Source organism: Notamacropus eugenii, chromosome 1 (assembly GCF_028372415.1).
Source record: "Notamacropus eugenii isolate mMacEug1 chromosome 1, mMacEug1.pri_v2, whole genome shotgun sequence".
NCBI classification, from domain to species: domain Eukaryota; kingdom Metazoa; phylum Chordata; class Mammalia; order Diprotodontia; family Macropodidae; genus Notamacropus; species Notamacropus eugenii.
The window spans coordinates 267490174-267509964 of record NC_092872.1 but is presented as its reverse complement, the minus strand read 5'-3'; the positions used below and the strand labels follow the sequence as shown (position 1 = coordinate 267509964).

Genomic DNA, 19791 nt, shown 5'->3' with positions numbered 1-19791 from the left:
GGTTCAGGTTGGCTTTTCTTTTTTTTAATTTTATTTTTAGTTAGCTTTGAATAGATGAAATTCTTAAAAAAATAATCCTTGTCCATCAGCCCCCATTTTAGTGAGGGGACTTTTTAAAAAAATTGTTGTTGATTCTTTCTTCATTAGGATGATAGGATTTAGCATTATTAGAAAGAAGCTTAGAGACCATTTAATCAAGATTCAGAGTTGGAAGGGGCCCCCAGAGACCATCTAGTCCAACCCTATCATTTTACAGATGAGGAAACTGAGGAGAGAGAGGCTAACAACTTTCAACAGAATGGTTAGTTTTGAAGGTCATCTGACTCCAGGGCTCTTTCCACTGGACCTTACTTCCTCTCCTCTTCTTACTGATACCTAGAGATTTACCCAAGGTCACATGGAGTAATATGTGACCAGATCCAAGGTTCAAACTCAGGCATGACTCTGACAATGCCTTTTTGAAGGGGATCTTGGCACACCAAGCAAGACTTAAAGATGTTCAGAAGTGGGACCTTGATGGAGAGGAAGTCCAAGATGACATAGTGTTCATGCTCTCTGTATAGGGAGTATTTGCCATTGGCCCCACTTCAGAATCACGTGGGTGGCTGGAGCTTGTTGGGGAGTGAGTGTCTTCCCCTGATTAAAGACAATACTGGCAGGAAGGTGAGGTGCTAAAAACCTAGAGATCTGGCTTATTCACCTTGCCCTTTGCATGTTAACTGTCTCCATGAGGCTGGTGCTGATTTCTCCTGACTATTGGACGCTCAATGAAAAACCTTGGAGAAGACAGATTGAGTCACTTTGATTTTCCAACCTAGTCCGACAAGAGCAGGCAGGAGGTGGTAGTCGGTGCCAAATACGGGGTGGGGGTGTGGGGTTGCCCTAGTGCCTTTGCCAGCATCTTCCCTTTGGTCCCTTAATTTAGGCCTAAGCAAACAGCTGGGTGGATTGTGCTCTGAAAGGCCTGCCAGAGTGACCCACAGTGGAGGCAGAGGACTCCAAGTTAGCTTTTCCTGTTGTATTTTTTGGCATGTGAACACAGTGGGAATGTACTCATCGGCTTTTATTGACTTTATTAATTATAGTTCCTTGGAATTTGTGTTTTAGTAACACACAGTCCCAGGAGGATGGTGCCTGCTTTTCTATCATAGACACAGGTAGAGGTATTCAAAGTCCTTTCAGAAACCAGTGGTCACCACTGCACCATGGCCAACTTGAACCCTAATCTGTGGTCTTCCATTGATTCTGTGCGATCAGGAGCAACTTGCCTTACCACCCCAGACCTCAGTTTCCTCATCTGTAAAATGAGGGAATTGAACTGAATCATTATTAAGGTGACTAACAACTCCCAAATTCTATAATTCTCCAGTAAAAAGGTCTACTATAACTATAGGCATATGATATCCTAATGCTTAACACAATGCCTGGTACATTTCAGTCATTATTCAGTCATTTTGCAGTCATGTCCAGCTCTTCATGACCCCATTTGGAGTTTTCTTGGCAAAGATACTGGAATGGCTTGCCATTTCCTTCTCCAGCTCATTTTACAGGTGAGGCAAACACGGTTAAATGACTTGCCCAGGGTCACTCAACTAGTAACTGTCCGAGGCCAGATGAGTCTTCCTACTCTAAGCTTGACATTCTATCCACTGAGCCAGGCTCTTACCAAATGTTTTCCCTTCTTTTTGTTCCTAGTAATAAACTTTGGATCTGTTTCTAATGGAATAACTGGGTTATTCCATTAACATGAAAGCTCCATTACCCCTGTGTATAAATTCTTTTCAATGTCTATACTGTCCCCCAATCCAAGTTTATCTTTTTTGAGATCATTCATCCATTCCTTCACCTTTCATAAACATAGAAACAGAAAAGTAGTTCGGTAATACAGACAAGATAAGCAATAAACAGAAACAGTAATATTCAGTAGTCCAGGGTTTAATAAAGCCAAGAATATAAACTGTTTGGGAAGAAGACTCACTATACAGCAAGAATTTCTGGAAAGGGGTACTGCTGAAAAACATTTTGGAAGAAAAACAAGGGTAAGAACCTGAGTTTTTAGGGGCTAGGTGAGAGGAAGAAAAGGTCAAGAGAGTAGGAGCAGAGTGCTAGTGCTGAGCACATTTCTCTCTTACCATTCACTTCATCTTAGAAAAGAGCAAAGAGGAAAAAGCTTCTAAGAGGACAACAGGTGAAAAAATATGCAATTAACAGTCACCACCATGGATATGAATGGAGCGAACTCACCCATAAAAACAGAGAAGTGTAGCAGGATGCATTGGAAAGCAAAATCCAACAAGTTGTTTACAGGAAATTAAGGCTAGAGCATAATCTATTATGCTTCAAGTAAACCAAAAAAAGTAGAGGAAACAATCATGATCTTAAATGAGGCTACAGTAAAAATAAACTTGACTAAGGAGATAAACAGGAAAAGGGCATTATGCTTAAGGCACCGTAGACTAGGAATCTATACCTGTCTCTCTGTCTGTGTATCTGTCTATTTAACAAATGCCATGGAATATAAATTCTTAAAGGAATAGTTATATTATTTACAGGGAGAAATAGTAAAATCATAATAGTTAAGAAACTTCAATCCATCCATCTCAAACTTGGACAAATCTAATCAAAAAGATAAACAAGAAAGAGCTTGAGTAGAATTTTAGAAAGGTTAAATGTGACTTATCTCTGGTGATTACTAAGTGATTATAGAAAGGACTACACATATGTCTCATAAGTGCTTGGTACCTTTACAAAATTTGAACATAAATCAGGGGATAAAAATTCCACCAAGTAATGCAAAAATGTTAAGCACATTCTTTACTGACCACAGTGCAATAAAATAAAGGGCTTTTGAAGATGGCATTCAAAAATAGAGACTAAATAATTCAGTCCTAAAGAATTGATGGATCAAAGAACAAATCCATAGAAATAATTGATAATTTCCATAAAGAAAATGGTATCAGTGAGACAAAGTTTTTGGGATGCAGTAAAAATAATCCTTAGAGGAAATTGTATATCTCCAAAAAATACTTTGGAAAAGAAGTTCCAACCCAGTTCTTACATCATATACTACAATAAGTTCCAAATGGACACATGATCAGAATATAAAAGTTTACATCACTTTTAAAAATCAGAGCAGATTTGAAGGAGGCACCCATGGCTGCTGAATATCCAGCAATTTGGAGGGCTGTGGTAATATAAGGGCACTAATCCACTCTTACTGGACCCATGAATTAGCTAATCCATTCCATAAGGAAATTTGAAATTATGTGATAAAAGTCACTAAGTCATTGACACCCTTGGAGTTAGAGATCTCAGTACTAAACATTTGCCCAAGGGAGAGCAAAAACTAAAAGAAGGGCTCCTCCATTCGAAAGTAGTCAAAGCACTTTTTCTGAGTAGCAGAGAACTGGAAATAAAATGGATGTCCATTAGTTAGGGAATGGCTGAACAAATTGTGGTATATAAGTGTAATGGAATATTATGTAAATTATACTGTAAGACATGACAAATATGAGGTGTTCAGAGAAACTTGGCAAGACTTGTATGAATTGATTCAGAGTGAAGCAAGCAAAACCAGAAAAACAGTATACACAATAACTATTATAATATAAGCAGAAAGAGCTCCCAAAGGAAGCCAAATGCATAACTGTAATGATCTATCCTGGCTTTTTTTTTTTAACATTGTTATCTAAAGTTTTGAGTTCCAAATTCTATCCTTCCTTTCCCCTTCCTTTCCCCCCTTCCTGCTCCAATAAACAATCAAATATAGGTTACACATGCGCAATTATATAGAACACTTCCATGTTAATAATTTTGTTCAAGAAGACTCAAATTTAAAAAAATGAAAAATAGCATGCTTCAGTCTGTATTCAAATAATACCCATTCTTTCTCTGGAGGAGGATAATATAGTGCTTTGAGATTGTCTTGGATTATTTTATTGCTGAGAATAGCTAAGTCGTTCACAATTCTTCATCAAACAATATTGCTGTTACTGTACACACTGTTCCCCTGGTTCTCTTCACTTCACCATGTATCAGTTCATGAAAGTCTTTCCAGGTTTTTCTGAAATCATCCTGTTTGCCATTTCTTATAGCACAATAATATTCCATTACAATCATATACCACAGCTTGTTTAGTCATTCCCCAATTGATGAGCATCCTTTTATTTTCCAATTCCTTAGCCACCACAGAAAGAGTTACAATAAATATTTTTTGTACAGATAGGTCCTTTTCCCTTTTTGGATGTCTTTGGGATATAGACCTAGCAGCAGTGATATTGCTGCTTCAAAGAGTATCCACAATTTTATAGCTTTTTGAGCATAGTTCCAAATTGCTCTCCAAAATGCTTAGATCAGTCCACAACTCCACCAAGAGTGCATTAGTGTCTCAGTTTTCCCACATCCCCTTCAACATCCAACATTTTCCTTTTTTGTCATTAGCTAATCTGATAGGTGTGAGGTGGTACCTCAGAGTTGTTTCAATTTGCATTTCTCTAATCAAAAGTTATTTAGGGCATGTTTTTCATATGACTATAGATAGCTTTGATTTCTTTGTCTGAAAACTGTTTTTTTCACATCCTTTGACCATTTATCTATTGGAGGATGGCTTATATTTTTATAAATTTGACTCAGTTCTCTATATATTTGAGAAAGGAGACCTTTATCAGCAAGAACTTGTTGCAAAATTTCCTCCCTTCCCAGTTTTCTGCTTTCTTTGTATTTTGGTTGCATTGGTTTTGTTTGTGCAAAAACTTTTCAATTTTATAAAATCAAAATTATCTATTTTACATTTTATAAGGCTCTCTGTATATTCTTTGGTTCTAAATTCTTCTTTTATCTATAAATCTGACAGATAAACTATTCCATGCTCTTTTTATTTGCTTATGATATCGTTCTTTATGTGTAAATGCTGTACCCATTTTGACCTTATCTTGTTATATGGTCTGAGACTGTCTTGGCTCTTAAGAAGAAATATATAACTGAATGAGTAAATGAAACAAAGCATTTATTAAATGATTAATAGGAGGTAGGCAGTGGGGTAAATGCTGGTGATCAAATACAATAGCAAAGATAGTACTTGCCCTGAAGTAACTCGTATTCCAGTAGAGGGAGACAATGAACATAGGGAAATGGTGGCCAGAGGATGATTTGGTTAGTTTGAGGGTCACATGAGTTGATCCATAGGGCAGGCAATTGATAAACCCTTTCCAAAACCAATATTGGAGTATTGATTTCATTCAGTGCTCTGAGCAAGAGATGGAAAGAGCGAGACTATCCTACATGATTTGAGTAGAGACCTGGATGAGAGAGACAATCTGGTCCACGAGCCAGTGGTGACTGGGGGCTAAGTAGGTTAGTATTCATTAATGTCCTATTCGAGGTGGCTCAGCTCCATCCCAGATCAAAGTTGTTGAATGAGTTCTAGAGGTCAGGGCAATACTGGTCTCCATCAGAAGCAGTGAGGCTTATTCATTAGGTAGATTTCAAGATGACTCAGGCTGAGGACTTGATGGGATGAGGAGATGTCTTTCCCTCATTTCTTTGATGGAGTCTTGTATATATGTCAGATGGAGCTTTTTTGTCAGTTGGTTTGCTTAACCAGTATTTTTTGTTACAATGGAAGACTCACTGGAAGTAGGCGTGGGGCAGTGTATCTGGAAATGACTATGATGTAAAAAACAGAAGATATTAATAAAACTTCAGTATTAAATAAACATTTATTATGCACCTACTGTTTCCAGAAGAGCACTGTTAGGTGATATGGAGACACACCATTTAGATAAGATGTGGCTTAACACAGTACCTGGCACAGAGTAAATGTTGAATAAATGTTGATTATTGATTGATTGACATGGCCTCTGCCCTCACTGATCTTACAGTGTCAGTCAGGGAGTAACAGGCAGACAGCTGATTGCAGTACACAGAACTGCATAAGTACATCTCTGATTTTCTTCCTCCCAAGCCACCTTAAATGAACAACTTTGTGATTAGTTAAGTATGTATTTATTGATGTTATTCTTATGCTGTACGTATTTTATATGTAATTGCCTCTCCCAAGAAGAGGATTGTTTCATTCTTTGTACTTGTATCTCCATAGCCTAGCACAATGCTTAGTAAATATTTTAAAATATATTTTATTTTTTCCAAATTATGTTAAAATAACTTTTTTAACATTTTTCTTTAAGTTTTGAGTTCCAAATTCGATCCCTCAAGATGGTAGGCAATCAGATATAGATTGTACATGTGCAGTCATGCAAAACATTTCCATCTTAATAAATATTTCTGATTGAGTGGGTAGGTTAGTTGGTTGATGGGGAAATACATTCAGAAAATATGAAACAAAGGTCTTTGGGAGGTCCAAAAGAATTTTGTTTTAAAATGTTTGCCAAGTCAAGAGACCTGAGTGACATCAAATTTATCCACTAGACCTAACTTTAGATGTCTGGACATCCCTAGAATATCTAGCTCCATCAAACCAAATTATCTGGGTTCTTGGCAATATGTCAGAGAGATTATAAGTAACCAATCATTGTGCTGTCCATATGCCCCTCATTTCTCAAGTAGTAGAAAGCCTGGCAAAATCTGAGCCCAAAGGCTGTTGTTAATCATGACCAAAGCATACTTTCAACTTTACCATTCTTTTGACTCCAAAAAAATAAAAAATCGCACAAGTTGAAATCTTGGCAAGGAGTCAGATTCTGTATGTGACCCCTACCCCTACCTTTTCCCATCTGGTGGCTTACTTACTTTGGGCCGACATCTTGATGTGTTAGAGTTTGTCCATCTGTGCGATGGCTGTATAATTCTTGTTTCCCCAAAATATTTGTAAGAAGCTTTGTATTTCTCAGTGAACGGTACAGCATTAGGACAGAGTATCATTACTTATTCAACGATGGAAACCAAACAAAAGCCCTTTGAGTACCCACTCTCTGTAAGCCTCTTGTAAATTACCTACTACTTAAACACTGGATTTCAGAGGTCATCAAATACTTTTTGTTTTGTTGTGTTTTCCTTATTATTTTTAAAAGCTAAACCGGCTAACTAGGGAATTCATGTTGGAATAAAAAGGCATGAAAGAAAGGGTATTTTCAACTTGCACAATAGTACAAAGGAGAACAAGAATCATCATGTTTTTCTAAAGAGCTCACAGCTGTTTAATTTTATAGTAAAATTACTTTAATAACTTTGCTAATTCAAAGACAAAACCAAATGGCTTTTGTTGCAAAACTGGCCTGCCATATGTGATTTGGAAAACTAAGTTAAGATTTAATCAGCTCGTAAGATCATATTAAAAATACAGTGCATTTTTCTTAATGCTGATTGGGGTAGTCATGATTAATCAGCCTAGAAGTCAAATCTAAGAAAACATCAATACTTTTGCTGGTTCTGGGAGAAGAGGGAGGAAAGGTTCATATTTTCATACACTTTCCTCTGGCTTCTCCCATCTTTCCATTAATCTTCCATGTACTTGCAGATACACTGATTGGTTTGTTTTAATACCAGGTCTGTTTACTTTTCAGGGATGGGCCTGTTATACAGGAAATTATCCAAAGTCTTCCAGCCAGAGTTGAAAATGAATTTTTTTAATAAAGTACGCATGCTTAGTTTGACCATCCTTGAATAGAGATTGTGGGCTCCTTCAAATAGGTTTTAAGGAAGAAAAATTAGACAGTCTCTCTAAAGAGAAGGAAAGTCAAAGTATGCCCAAATCATCTAGTCCTATCACCTTTTCTGACAATTGAGGAAACTGAGGCACACCCCTGAGGAATGTTCCAATTCTAAAATCAGCATTCTTTCTATACCACGAGAAGAGAAGTACTCTACCTCCACTTGTTTCAATAGGGTCACACTTTCCATATGTTACCCATTTTCAGAAGCAAAATAAACTGCTCTTAAAAAAAAATAAACTTAGTTACTCTTCCATATTAGGGAATTCTACCAGCTCATTTCCTTGGTTCCTATAATACTGAACTGGTTCTTCCACCAGTTTATTTTTGGTCGTGAGGGAACCTTTAATGCAGGGGACAGTGATTTCGAAGGATCCTAAAGATTGGAAAAATCAATTGGCCACACACAACAGTTATGGTTGTAAATATAATGAAGTCTTTGTATGTGGGAAAAACAAAGGATTGTCATTTCCATAGACCCAGGCTACCTCAGCTACCTCAGAGTACATTTTTAAAAATTAAAAACAAACCAATTAACAGAATGACTGCTACTTTGGAATTGTTACTAGTGAGACTGATGTCATTTTCTGCATCTGATTGAAGTGACTGAGTATTCTCCCTCCACCTCCTGGTTTTCTGTGCTCTCCTTTATGCAGAGCAGAGCTGTAACACTAGAGGGCCACTGAGAGTTTCCTTTCAGCTAACAAAGCTTTGAGATGGTTTTAATATTATCTTAGTGTTGAAACTTGCTAAGGATTTGTTTTCCTCATCTTTGCATATGTAACCTTGGAGTTTCCATTGACAGTGAGCAGTAGTCCAAATAAAGCTCTTTGGAGGGAAATCGGGAGTATTGCAGACAAGAGCTTTTGCCCAAATAAGGATTTTTTTTGGGGGGAGACCCCCATGGGTTAGATAATGATCAGCTGACAGTTGGTCATGAGTTAATAATGTTGCGTGCTGAAATATGCAAACCATGTGGACAAAGACAAACACATCAGAACTGTAGCACAAGGGATCAGAATGTACAGCCATATCTGGGTTGAACCAGTGCAGAAACTTCATGAAAATAGAAAGGGTCCCAAGAAGGAGGTTTAATCTTTGTCTGGGGGCTTGGCCGGGGGAGGGCCCTAGGACTCTTGAGATTTTAGAGCAAGGAGGGAGTTTATTGATCTTTTATTCAGGATCACAGCTCCAGAGCTGGAAGGGATCTCAGAGGGCAGCTAAGCAAGCCTCCTTATTTGACAGATGGAGGAACTGAGGCCCAGGGAGGTCATATGATTTGCTAGGGTATGAAAGGTCAGAGACTTAATCTGACTTCTTCATTTTACAGATGAGGAGACTGAGTCCAAGTGATTGCCCTAGATAAGACAGGTTGCAAATGTTGGAGGTATAAACTATCTGCTCCATTCTGAAGATATGGAAACTGAGGTTTGAAGAAATAAGTGGTTTCTCCCAAGCCACACAAGTAGCAAGCAACAAAGACTGGATTTGAACACTGGTCTTGAATCCATGATGCACTCACCTTTTGCTCTCAGTCTGGAGGCACTGCCCCGATCACCCCAGCGTGGTAAGGGTCTTACCTTCTAAGAAAGGAAAATATGTCCTAGAGTTAGGATTCAGAAAGCTGTTTCCTTTTTATTTTCACAATCAAGGCCTTCATGGTATGCCCCAAATGAATCCAGGCTGGTGCAAGTCCATTTACTTGGTATGTTGGGCTTGGAGGATGTCTACCTTCTGGTTAGACTTCTGTACTGAGAAAGAACTGAAACATGATACAGGAGGAGGAGCCTGGGGTTGGAGGGGCTATGACCCACTTATTGGTGAGTTCCAGGCTTTAGACCACAGAAGGGGCTGATTCAGTTCTGGGGCTTTGTTAGAGCTCATGACATCCAGGTGGGTGCATCAGGGAAAGCCTGAGTTCTGTACTGTTTTCCCCTCTGTATACTCTTCTTGGATTTCTGGTCCTTTTTCCTGCAGGTGCTGATGGCATCCCAGGGCTGGTGGGATGTTCAGGAATGAGAGGCAGGCAGCATTTAAGAGCTTCCAGGGTACCAGGCCCTGCTCCTAGCATAGCAGTACAAAGACTGCCTTACCCTGTCCTTGCCCTCACGGCGCTTACATTCTTTTGGGGGTGCAACATGTGAATAAATATGCAGAGCAAATAAAATATAACCGTGGGAAGTTACCACAAAATATTAAGTTGGAGGAAAATCAGTGACATTTTAAAGGGAAGTTACACAGAAGCCACAGTGTTTATCATTTAAGAATGAGGGTTCAGGGAAAGACTTCCATGAACTGATGCAAAGTGAAGTGAACAGAGCCAGAAGAACCTTGCACATAGTAACAGCAGAAAAACTGAGAGTGACTTAGCTTTTCTCAGCAATACAGTGATCCAAGAAAATCCCAAAGGACTCATGATGAAGCAGACTATCCGCCTCCAGAGAAAGAGCTGATATTCTTTGATTGCAGATTGAAACATTCTATTTTTTCACTTTCAATTCTTTTTTTTTATTCAAGTCTTATACAAAATGAGTAATATGGAAATGTTCTTTGTGATTGCACATGTATAACCTATATTTGATTGCTTACTGTCTTGGGAGAGGGGGGAATAGAGGGATAGAATTTGGACTCAAAACTTTAAAAAAAGTTTAAAAGTTTGCTTTAAAATTTAATGGGTGGGAGGATATATTTTTAAAAAAAGAACAAGAGATTCAAACCCCACTGCCCCCAACCAGCTGTTAAGCAAGGATGTCTGTCTAGAAACCGCCGCTGTTGCTCTGTCAAGTTTTCTCTTTACCTGAAACCCCTTTGTTCTACCTACTGATCGGTACTTCTTTTTACCTTTTGTTAACATATTATTGAGTTTTACTTACTCTTCCCTTCCTTAGGGTCCTAGGATTTTATCAGGAAGGGAACCCCCTTATTTTACAGGTGAGAAAAGTGAGACCCATAGAAGTTACAAGTGAACTGCCCATTTGGTATCATGGCAGAACCAAAATTTGAACCCAGGTCCAAATCGAGCCCATTTCATGCTACAGGCACCACATAGACCTCTTCTCTTCTTCTCCCCCTTCTTGCACATTACACTAATTTTTGGTGTTCAAGAATATTCTTTTTAGTAATAATTTTTTACAGTGCTGTTGCCTATGTATCATCACCAAGACCAGGGCCCATCTCACAACAGATGCTTGTGTGTGTGTGTGTGTGTGTGTGTGTGTGTGTGTGTGTGTGTGTGTGTGTATAATGGCGGAGGAAATGATAAATCGCTGTTGCTGAAGATCCTCGGTAGCTAAGGGAGTGTGGCTTAATGGGAAGAGCCTTGACTTGGGGGAGCTAGTGCAGTCAGAGGCTTGAATTCCAATCCTTGCATCCTTTGTAGCTGAAGCAGTCACTTCATGGGCAGTTTCTTCATCTATAAAGGGAGGGTTGAACAAGAGGATCCTAATTGTAACCGCTGGCAATGACCTAACTCTTTAAGGTTTTGTAAAGTGTTTCACAAATATTATCTCTTTATTCTCCTATTAACCCCACGAAGTAGAAATTTTTCTCATAGCCATTTTTTCAGACAAGGAAGCTAAAGTTTAGGGACCCAGTTAGGAAGTGCCTGAGGCAGGATTTGAACTCAAATCTTCTTGACTCCAAAGGCCAACAATCCTTCTACCCACTGGGCTACCCAGCTCCCTTGCGGCTTGATCACATCCCTTCTAGGTCCTTTGGCAAGCTCTTCCATTTCAATAGGGACTGATTCTGCCCTCAGGGCCTTGTCCAAATATGAGTGACTTGGAATTTCAATTTTCCTTTCTGATGGTGGCAGAAAAATCAAAATAAGGGAGAAAAATCCTCATTTTATGGAGTGCATTTTTATTTCTTTTAAAACTTCTTTTATTGCCTGAAAGAATAGAGCCTTTGAAAACCAAACTCTCCCCTTGGTGACATTGAACTCCTTCTTTTGTGCTGCTCTCCCCCCACCCTTCTTTTTAATGAGAAAGTCCACGATTAAAAATAAAAATCACCCTCATAATTTTTCAGTCTCAAGTCTGCACTCAGTTAAATGTCTCCATGTTAATTTGCACCACCCCAAAAAAGTGTCCATTTCAGTTCCTTTCAAATGGGGAATGTTTTCTTAAGAGATGTAGCAAATCAATTATCCTCAATGTCGAGAATAGAATATCTTGTTTCCAAACCCAAACCAGGAGAAATGGTTGAACAAGAATGCACTGTGTACATATGAATTAGAAAATTTTTCTGATATTTACTGCTCCTTTCAAGGATATTCAATACGAAATGTAGCTTTCAAATCTCTTCTGTCATGTTCTATTCTAACTCCACAGAACATTTCAATTACAGATAAGAAGGAGTAGGTCTCTTGATTATTATTTTTTAATGACAAAAATTCATTTTCTGTATTTACAAGGTTACTCGGCTTTAAATCCTTTGGAGACTGAGGAAATCCAAATTTTTATTTGTGGTAGAAACATTTCCAACACAAATCTTGAAATACTGAGAAAATGTCAAGCATCTGAGGGGTTAACATTAATTTTTTATTATGTGATACCATCCTGAGAAAGAATGTATATCTCTGTTTACAGAGACTTCTTCCAAAAATGGAAATTTGAGATTTTTCTAAGTTGAGGTTCAAGTCTTTTTCAAAGATCCATCTAGTTTAACATTTGAACAATATTCTTTTGTCCTAGTTTTAATGGGACACTTGCAGGGTTCCCCACCATGTCACTCCTAACCTGTTGCGTTCTCTGTCTACCGAGAACCCACCTGATCTGTTGGCTGGCATTGGTTCTTCACAAGTCAATCCATAAAAGATGGTGAGTTCAGGAAAAGTAGACAGAGTAGAGAGGATGAAAGTTTAAATTCCTCCAAGACAATTCTAGATGTGTAATAGTAATCGCGTTTATATAGTTCTTTACAGTTTACAAAGCGCTGGACGTGTTAACAGATTTGGTTCTCAGTAGATACTATTATTAACCCCATTTTACAGATGAAGGAACTGAAGCCAGTGGAAGTTAATGAATCCAGGGTCACACAGCTGGGAATGGTCCAAGGCAGGATTTGAACTCATACTTTTCTGACTCACAAGTCTAGCACCATGCCACCTAGCTGCCATTCCAATTGGAGTTGGGAGGACTTGTTAAATATTTATCATCTTAAGCTAGCCAGAGATAATTTGTAGGTAGTAAAGACACCTGGGAGAGTCAACTGTCTTGTGCTTGGCCTTCATGCTTTGACACAGCGAGGATACTTGGGACATCCCAAGATGTTCTCCCAATCCTTCTGAACCTCAGAAGCAATGGAGTCCACAGGGCAGAGTTTCCCAGATGCACTTGTGCCCCTGAGCAGGAGTTCTGAGCAGCTTTGGGTACAAAATGACTTCAGGGTGGTGTGTTTTGCCTCTCCTTACCTCACTTCTTGCCTTCCTGAGGACACCTCCCCCTTCTTCAGAGGAGATTTTCTGATGAGGGAGGCATTGGTTGAAGGGAGGTGAAACTTTGACAGGTCTCACTTGGGTCCTGATCTCCTTTACCACTTGTAGAAGGCTTTTTGTAAGACCAAGCATCATAGCAAATTCTGTTTCCCTTTCTGTTTTACAGCTGCCCTCAATTTTCAGCATCAGTGACAGCATCTCAAGGGCATGGTTGACCCATCATAATGTAACAGTATGGGACTAGACTGGGAATTAAGAGCTCTGGAGGTGTATGATGTGGTGAAAGTACTTTCCTCAGTTTCCTTAGCTATAAAAAGAAAGGATTGGGCTTACATAATAACTGATATTCACTTATATTAAAATGCACAAAGCACTTTTCATATATTATCTCATTGAGCCTATTAACCATAGGTTAGAATGTCTTTTGTGTCACGGACCTCTTTGTAGTCTGGTGAAGCCTTTGAACCCCTTCTCAGAAGAATGTTTTCAAATGCATAAAATAAAATAAAAAAGCCACAGAATTTCAAAGGAAACCGGTTATATTGAAATGCAGTTATCAAATTTTTAACCCTTTTTGTGGAACCCCAGATTAAGAACTTCTGCCTAAAGTCCCCCTATGAGGGAAGGACATTTTACAACAGGGACCACTGAGGCAAATGTCAGAGACAAGAATTGAACCCTCTTCTTCCTGGCTTCAGGTTCAGCATTCTTATCCACTGGATGGTGCTGCCTTTGTAAACTTCTAGCTCTAAGATTCTGAGTCTGTAAATATCCACAAACTGTATTCCAGTTGTCATCATCCTTTGGGTCAAAAACTATTTCAGACTTACTAAATTTTTTCTGTAATCACTGAAATGCCTTTCTCTCTCAATCCACTGCTTGCTGGTCAGTGGGAGATGTTGGAATTGTCTGATCGATGTTTTTCCTCGCTATTCTCCCTTGGAAATTCATCAGTGTTGACAAAGCTAAATATGCCCTAAGTGGCTGACATCCATTTTGATAGCAAGAATTCATGGAGTCGCATGCTTTCAAACCAATTAGTGATACAGATGAACCAGCATGATTTATTTAGTTCATGAAGGGGGAAATATAATAATTTGTGTTTTTAAGTGTTTCTGAGAAATGAAGCCCTCCAAGGCAGAGAAAGGAAAGGCAAATCAGGAAGTAGCTATGCAAATCAGATGGCTTTGAAATCAGGAAAACTTCGATCAAGGCCATTAACAATTCTCTAGCCTTCACAAGTATGAGAATGGGGAGTGAGTAAGAGGGTTCGTGAAGGGTGGGGGTGGGTGTTCTGGTAGGAGATAGAGGAGTACTTATTTACGTATATGGTTTGTTGATCCCTCAAAGAGTATTTGGCTGTTTTGGATGTGAGCTACTAAGGAGAGATGCAGGTATGACAAATGAGGTCATACATTCCATTGAACTACCTCACTCATTTTGACAAAATGCCATCCCAGCGAGGCCTCCCCTTCCTCCAGCTTCATTTCGTCATCTTCCTTGTAATAAAATGATTGTCCTTTTCCCAGTCTTGAGACCTGATTTCTATGAACATTGTAGTTTGGGCGCAGGGATCCCGGCCAGGAGACCTTGTAACAAATGGATCCACGCCAGGCATCTCGGGGCCCAGGCTTGTCCCCCAGTTTTCCCAACCACATTTTTGTTCATGGAACCTTTTTCAGTGCAATCACTTATGCCTCCTCAATCATGTGATATCTAAGGGGGCTGCCCAGGATAATTTAGGGTTGGACAATTGACTTGGGCTCTGGTCTCCTTATGTGGGTTTTTGTAATCTCATGTGTTGGGGTGACCCAGGGCCAAATTATTCAATTACCAAGGAGTCTTGAAAATCTCTAATATCTTTATTTGGAAAAAAGGGAAATTATTAGAGGGGATTTTTCAGAACAACTAGAAAATAGCAAGTCCTCAAGTGCCTCCTTGAAGTACCCATAGATAATCTTTATTTCCTGATACTAGAATGATCTGTGATTTCTTCCATGGAAGACCCTCTCTACTCATACAGATCACATACAATCTTTCTGTCGGTGTCTTAGGAGACTAATTCATGAGTTGTTGAATTCTTCCCCTTTCCTCCCCCCCAAAAATCATCATTTTGTGATGCTCATCCTGGAGATGACATTTTAAAATTATAACTAAACTAATCCTTGGATACTTGACACTAAATCCATCTCCCATGCTGATGCCCCAGAGTTTTTCCAGCATGGTAGATGAGCACCATCTAGAGATTCCCACCTATTCTAGAATGTTGATTAGGATCAAGTGTCATTGTTCTCCTTAGGGATACCACTCTTCTATTCATCTCTCAGTGCTTTGAAGCATTTCTACTGATTTTCAAAGTCTAGGAGAAAAAATTCCGTAAAAGCTAGCTAACAGCTTCCAAACTCAGGGCCTGCATCCCTATGGGGTAGGTGCCTTCTGAGTACAAAGTTGGGTTTAGCTAATGGCTGTATATACCGGTTGCCAGGTGTAGTGAGTTACCCACACTGATGTAGTCCCACTGTGTGAGGGCCTGTACGTAGGCAGATGTGCTTGAAAACAGTAAATATAGAAATAAAATGCAATTTCTGGGAAACGTTTTTGTATTTATATTCTGAAAGACATGTGTTCAGACCAAATTTAGAGTTCTTTAGTTTTTGGTTTGGTTTTAAGTATCTGAAAGAAGAGAAATCTTATAAGGGACAATCTGCAAAATCCTTTTTTCTTTTTTTACGCTCTCAATGTCAAATGTGGTTTCAGTAGAAACCAAGACTGTCAGAAGCCTCCAAGTCTCAACCTTTTAAATTAATAACTTAAAAACACCCAAACTATTTTTTGCCACGGTGAAAGAGGAAGTCTCTCAAAAGTCAAAAGGGAAACATTTAAAATAGAACACAGCAATGACAATTAAATTAGTTTTTTCCAGAAAGAGCATGTCCCACCCTGCAACTCATCAGAGTATTTTTAAGATTCCTGTCTCTGTAAACAGAGCTTTGAGATCCTCAGAGGAATGGCATTAGAGAAATGTGGGCTATTATCCACAGCGTATGCTGCACACACCACATGGAGAATGCTTTTCAGCCTCTGATGCTTGAGTCACTGGCCTTCTGTTTGCTGTTTCTGTCCTTGTGGCAATTTGCAATCAAACGGATTAACTTTCCTCTGACTCCCTCTCGATATGGATTGCTGTTGTCAGACTTTATCAAATACTCTTTGGGGAGCTGATGCCTGTGATTTTCAGGGGACCACTTGAACCAAGGCCCACCAGAGATCCTCTCCTATCTCTGGGGTGGAGGGGCGCCAAGCATGTCTTGAGAGAGTGCAAAGCTTTGCTTGTTGGCAAAAGCCTTCTCTTTACAAAACGGGAAAGGCTTGTTAAATGTCGAGTTGATCCAACTTTTAGAGGTGTTCATCTTTATAGCGTTTCCAAGATCATGAATGTTAAAAAGAGAGGGTTACCACAGGAAGGAAGGGACAAATTGAAGAACAGGAACACTGAAGCCAAAAGCAGTTTACTTGGCCAGTAGCTGGGTACATTTCCGTTGTTTTGTTACTCTGAATTGTTACTCTTATTAGGATTATTTATCATGAGTGTTTTTGTGTGAATCTATTTCCCCATACCGGGACTTGCCCAGTTCTGTGACAGACAGAAGTGAATTTGCAATCATGCCCTAGTGATCTGGGATCTGAAGTGGTTTGTTTGGCCAGGCAAGCTGGCACAGTGCAGGACAATGCTCAGATGATGCCCACCAAGGGTATCAGGCCACACAGGACCTTTGGGGATCCCTGAGTTCTCCTAGCATTGATATGCCTGTGCTTTTGGCCCTCCCAGTGGCTGGGACTTCATAAAGGTGACTCTTCGTTCATTTCATAGCACCAAGTAAGTAACGAAGAAAAGATGACCGGTGGTACAGGAAATCCTTGTTCAAACCACAGAGATTTTTGAATGATTAGCCAGAAGAGCAAATGTGACTAATATAGGGGAGTAAGCATGAGTGGGTTGAGACCTCTAACTCCTCGGTTTCTAGCCCTTCACTGGGTATCTGTGGCCCCCTGTTCAGTGAAATCCATATTTTACTGAACTCTCAGAGATTGACCATGGCCAAATGTTCTGTGGTTCCGGAGTGAGGTAGACATGGCAGTTTCTTTCTCCCATAGAAAGTTCTCTGTTGACTACTCCAGGCAGGGTTATTAAAATAAGTGTCTCCTTACATGAGTGTGGGTGGCTAGAGGTGAATTTGAATTACACATTTACACGCACATGCACCCTCTGCAGGCAAATATGTGCATATTCTTGGTTTTGTGTGTGTGTGTGTGTGTTTTGTAAATTTGTGGGAAAGCTTAATGGTCTCTTAGAAGTGAGAGATTAATAAAACTGGTTTGAGCCAGGCATGAATTACTTAAGTAGGCACTGCCCTGATTTCTCTGTTTGCCTTCCCTAGTGGAGATCTAACGCCCCCCCACCCCCTCCCCTGAAGTTTGGGCTTTAAGCAAAATGGTGGCCAAATTTTGTGTTCAAGGAAGATTAAATGACAATGTATATAGAGTGCTTTTTAAATCTTAAAACCCAATTAAGACCTAAATTCTTAAATTGAGGTGAGGTCTGTGGACTCTTAAAAAGTGTGTGTGTGTGTGTGTGTGTATCAATTACTGAATTTCAATATCATCAGCTTTCTGTGTAACCCAATGTATTTTGCTTCATGCATTTAGTAATGTTATTTTGAGAATTGGTCCGTAGGTTTCACCAGACTGCCAGAGGGGCCCATCACACACAAAAGGTTAAGAGTCTCTGTTTTAAGGAATTTCCAGCTGTTATTATTATCATAAGGATATGTGTATTCGGACTTTAGGGTAACTTGGTTTGGGATGGTGAATGTGGTAGGAAGTTGGGGGAGGGGAGAGTGAACAAACATTTATTTGGCATCTGTTGTAGGCCAGGAACTGTGCTGAGTATTTTCCAAACGTTATCTCATTTGTTCCTTACAACAGCCCTATGAGGTAAGGGCTGTTATTACCCCCATTTTACAGTTGAGGAAACTGAGGCAAGCAGAGGTTAAATGACTAGTCCAGGGTCATACAGCTAGTAAATGTCTAAGGCAGGATTGGAATTTGTCTTTTCATGAATCCAGGAGTGGGACTCTATCCACTGTACCACCTAGCTGATAAGGGGGTAGTCATTTGATGCAGAATAATTAAAGCCTGAAATTCCTCCCCTTTGTCCCCTGCAACTTCCCACCCCCACTCCCACTTCTTACATATCTGGAAAAGAAAGGCCTGGCCTATCTTGCATCAATATGCTATTTCTAAGATATTCTGCCATATTTTTATCAAAAGATGGTCTCCTCAGCTCTCAAAGTGACCCCTGAAGCCAGAGTGATCTCTAACTCAGTGCCATTCAAGGTAGTATTTTGGGAGAATGGATGAACCTGACATTCAGAAATTCATTTAGAACCCAATATGACACCAGGCTTGAGATAAGCCTTCAGGTAGCCACTGGTGAGAAGAACCTTGAACAACCACCACACTGGACTTTCTCTGCACATCTAGCCAACAACTGAGAGCTGTTGTACATTCACGGTTTCTCAGAGGCCACTGGCTCCAGTCCATACCTGGGCTGATGACCCTTTACAACATCCCCAGTCAGTAGTCACTCAGACTGTACCTGAAGACCTCTGGTGTCAGAGAACTCACCACCTGCTGAGGCAGTCCATTCTAATTTTAGGAAGTTTTTCCCAAAATCTGGGTTTCTATAGGTTCTCGCCTAATTTGATCTTCTAAGGGCTGGCAATTCTAGTATAATTTTCACATGATACGCTTTCCAGTACTAATCCTCATACCCCTTTCTATTATCCCAAATTCAACACATACTTAACTGATTTATTTTCTTCTGTTTTTTTCAACTATATAGACAGCAACAGGTGGGTTGAGCCTGGGAGGGGGTAGGAGGCATATCACCCCATATGGCCATGTTGGCAGTCAGGACACTAGCTTTGCCATCAGGCCATAGCAAACAGGAAATAGTGCTACTTAGTAAAGGATTGATTATTAAATATTTAGCATTTACATGGCGCTTCTAAGGTTTTCAAAGGACTTTACAAATATTATCTCATTTTATCCACACAATATGGGAAGTGGGTGTCATTGCTATCCCTATTTTACAGATGAGAAAACTGAGGCAGAAAGAGGCTAAATGACTTATCCAGGGTCACGCATCTGGAAAAGCCTCTGAGGGCATCCCTCGATTCCAAGTCTGTCCACTTGAATTCACTAACGTCCTAAAGATGACAAGTTTTTTCTTGAGTTGTCTTGTCCTGCTTAAAAGTTACTTGTATTTGTTATTTGTTAGAATCCTTAGAATTGGGTTCGGACTTCGACTTTGTGGTTGAATTTGTAGCTTCCTGTGCTGCTCTCAATCTTTAAGCAACTTGAGGAATGTACAAAGTAGCTTATTCTTCTGCCGACTTCTGACCCTTTCTTGCCCTCTCTTGGTTCTGGTTTGCAAAAAGGTGGACTCTCCCTGGTGGGCCGCAACAGGGTCTTTGTTAGAATTGTAGAAGAACTAAGGACAGAAGATAACTTGGGCTTTGGGGCAGGGGTGTGTTGTTTTGGCTTGGTTTGTTGTATGTGTTTCTAAAGAAACACTTCGGGCCCAGGCCAAGTTTTCCCTTGCATTCGGCTTTGACTTTATTT

The 19791-nt window shown here is 39.7% G+C and overlaps 1 protein-coding gene across 4 annotated transcripts in view; it reads left to right on the top strand.

Annotated features, from left to right (window-relative positions):
• Nucleotides 1-19791, top strand: part of ARID5B (AT-rich interaction domain 5B) — a 203639-nt gene that overhangs the window by 136168 nt on the left and 47680 nt on the right. The gene's annotated exons all lie outside the window — the stretch shown is intronic.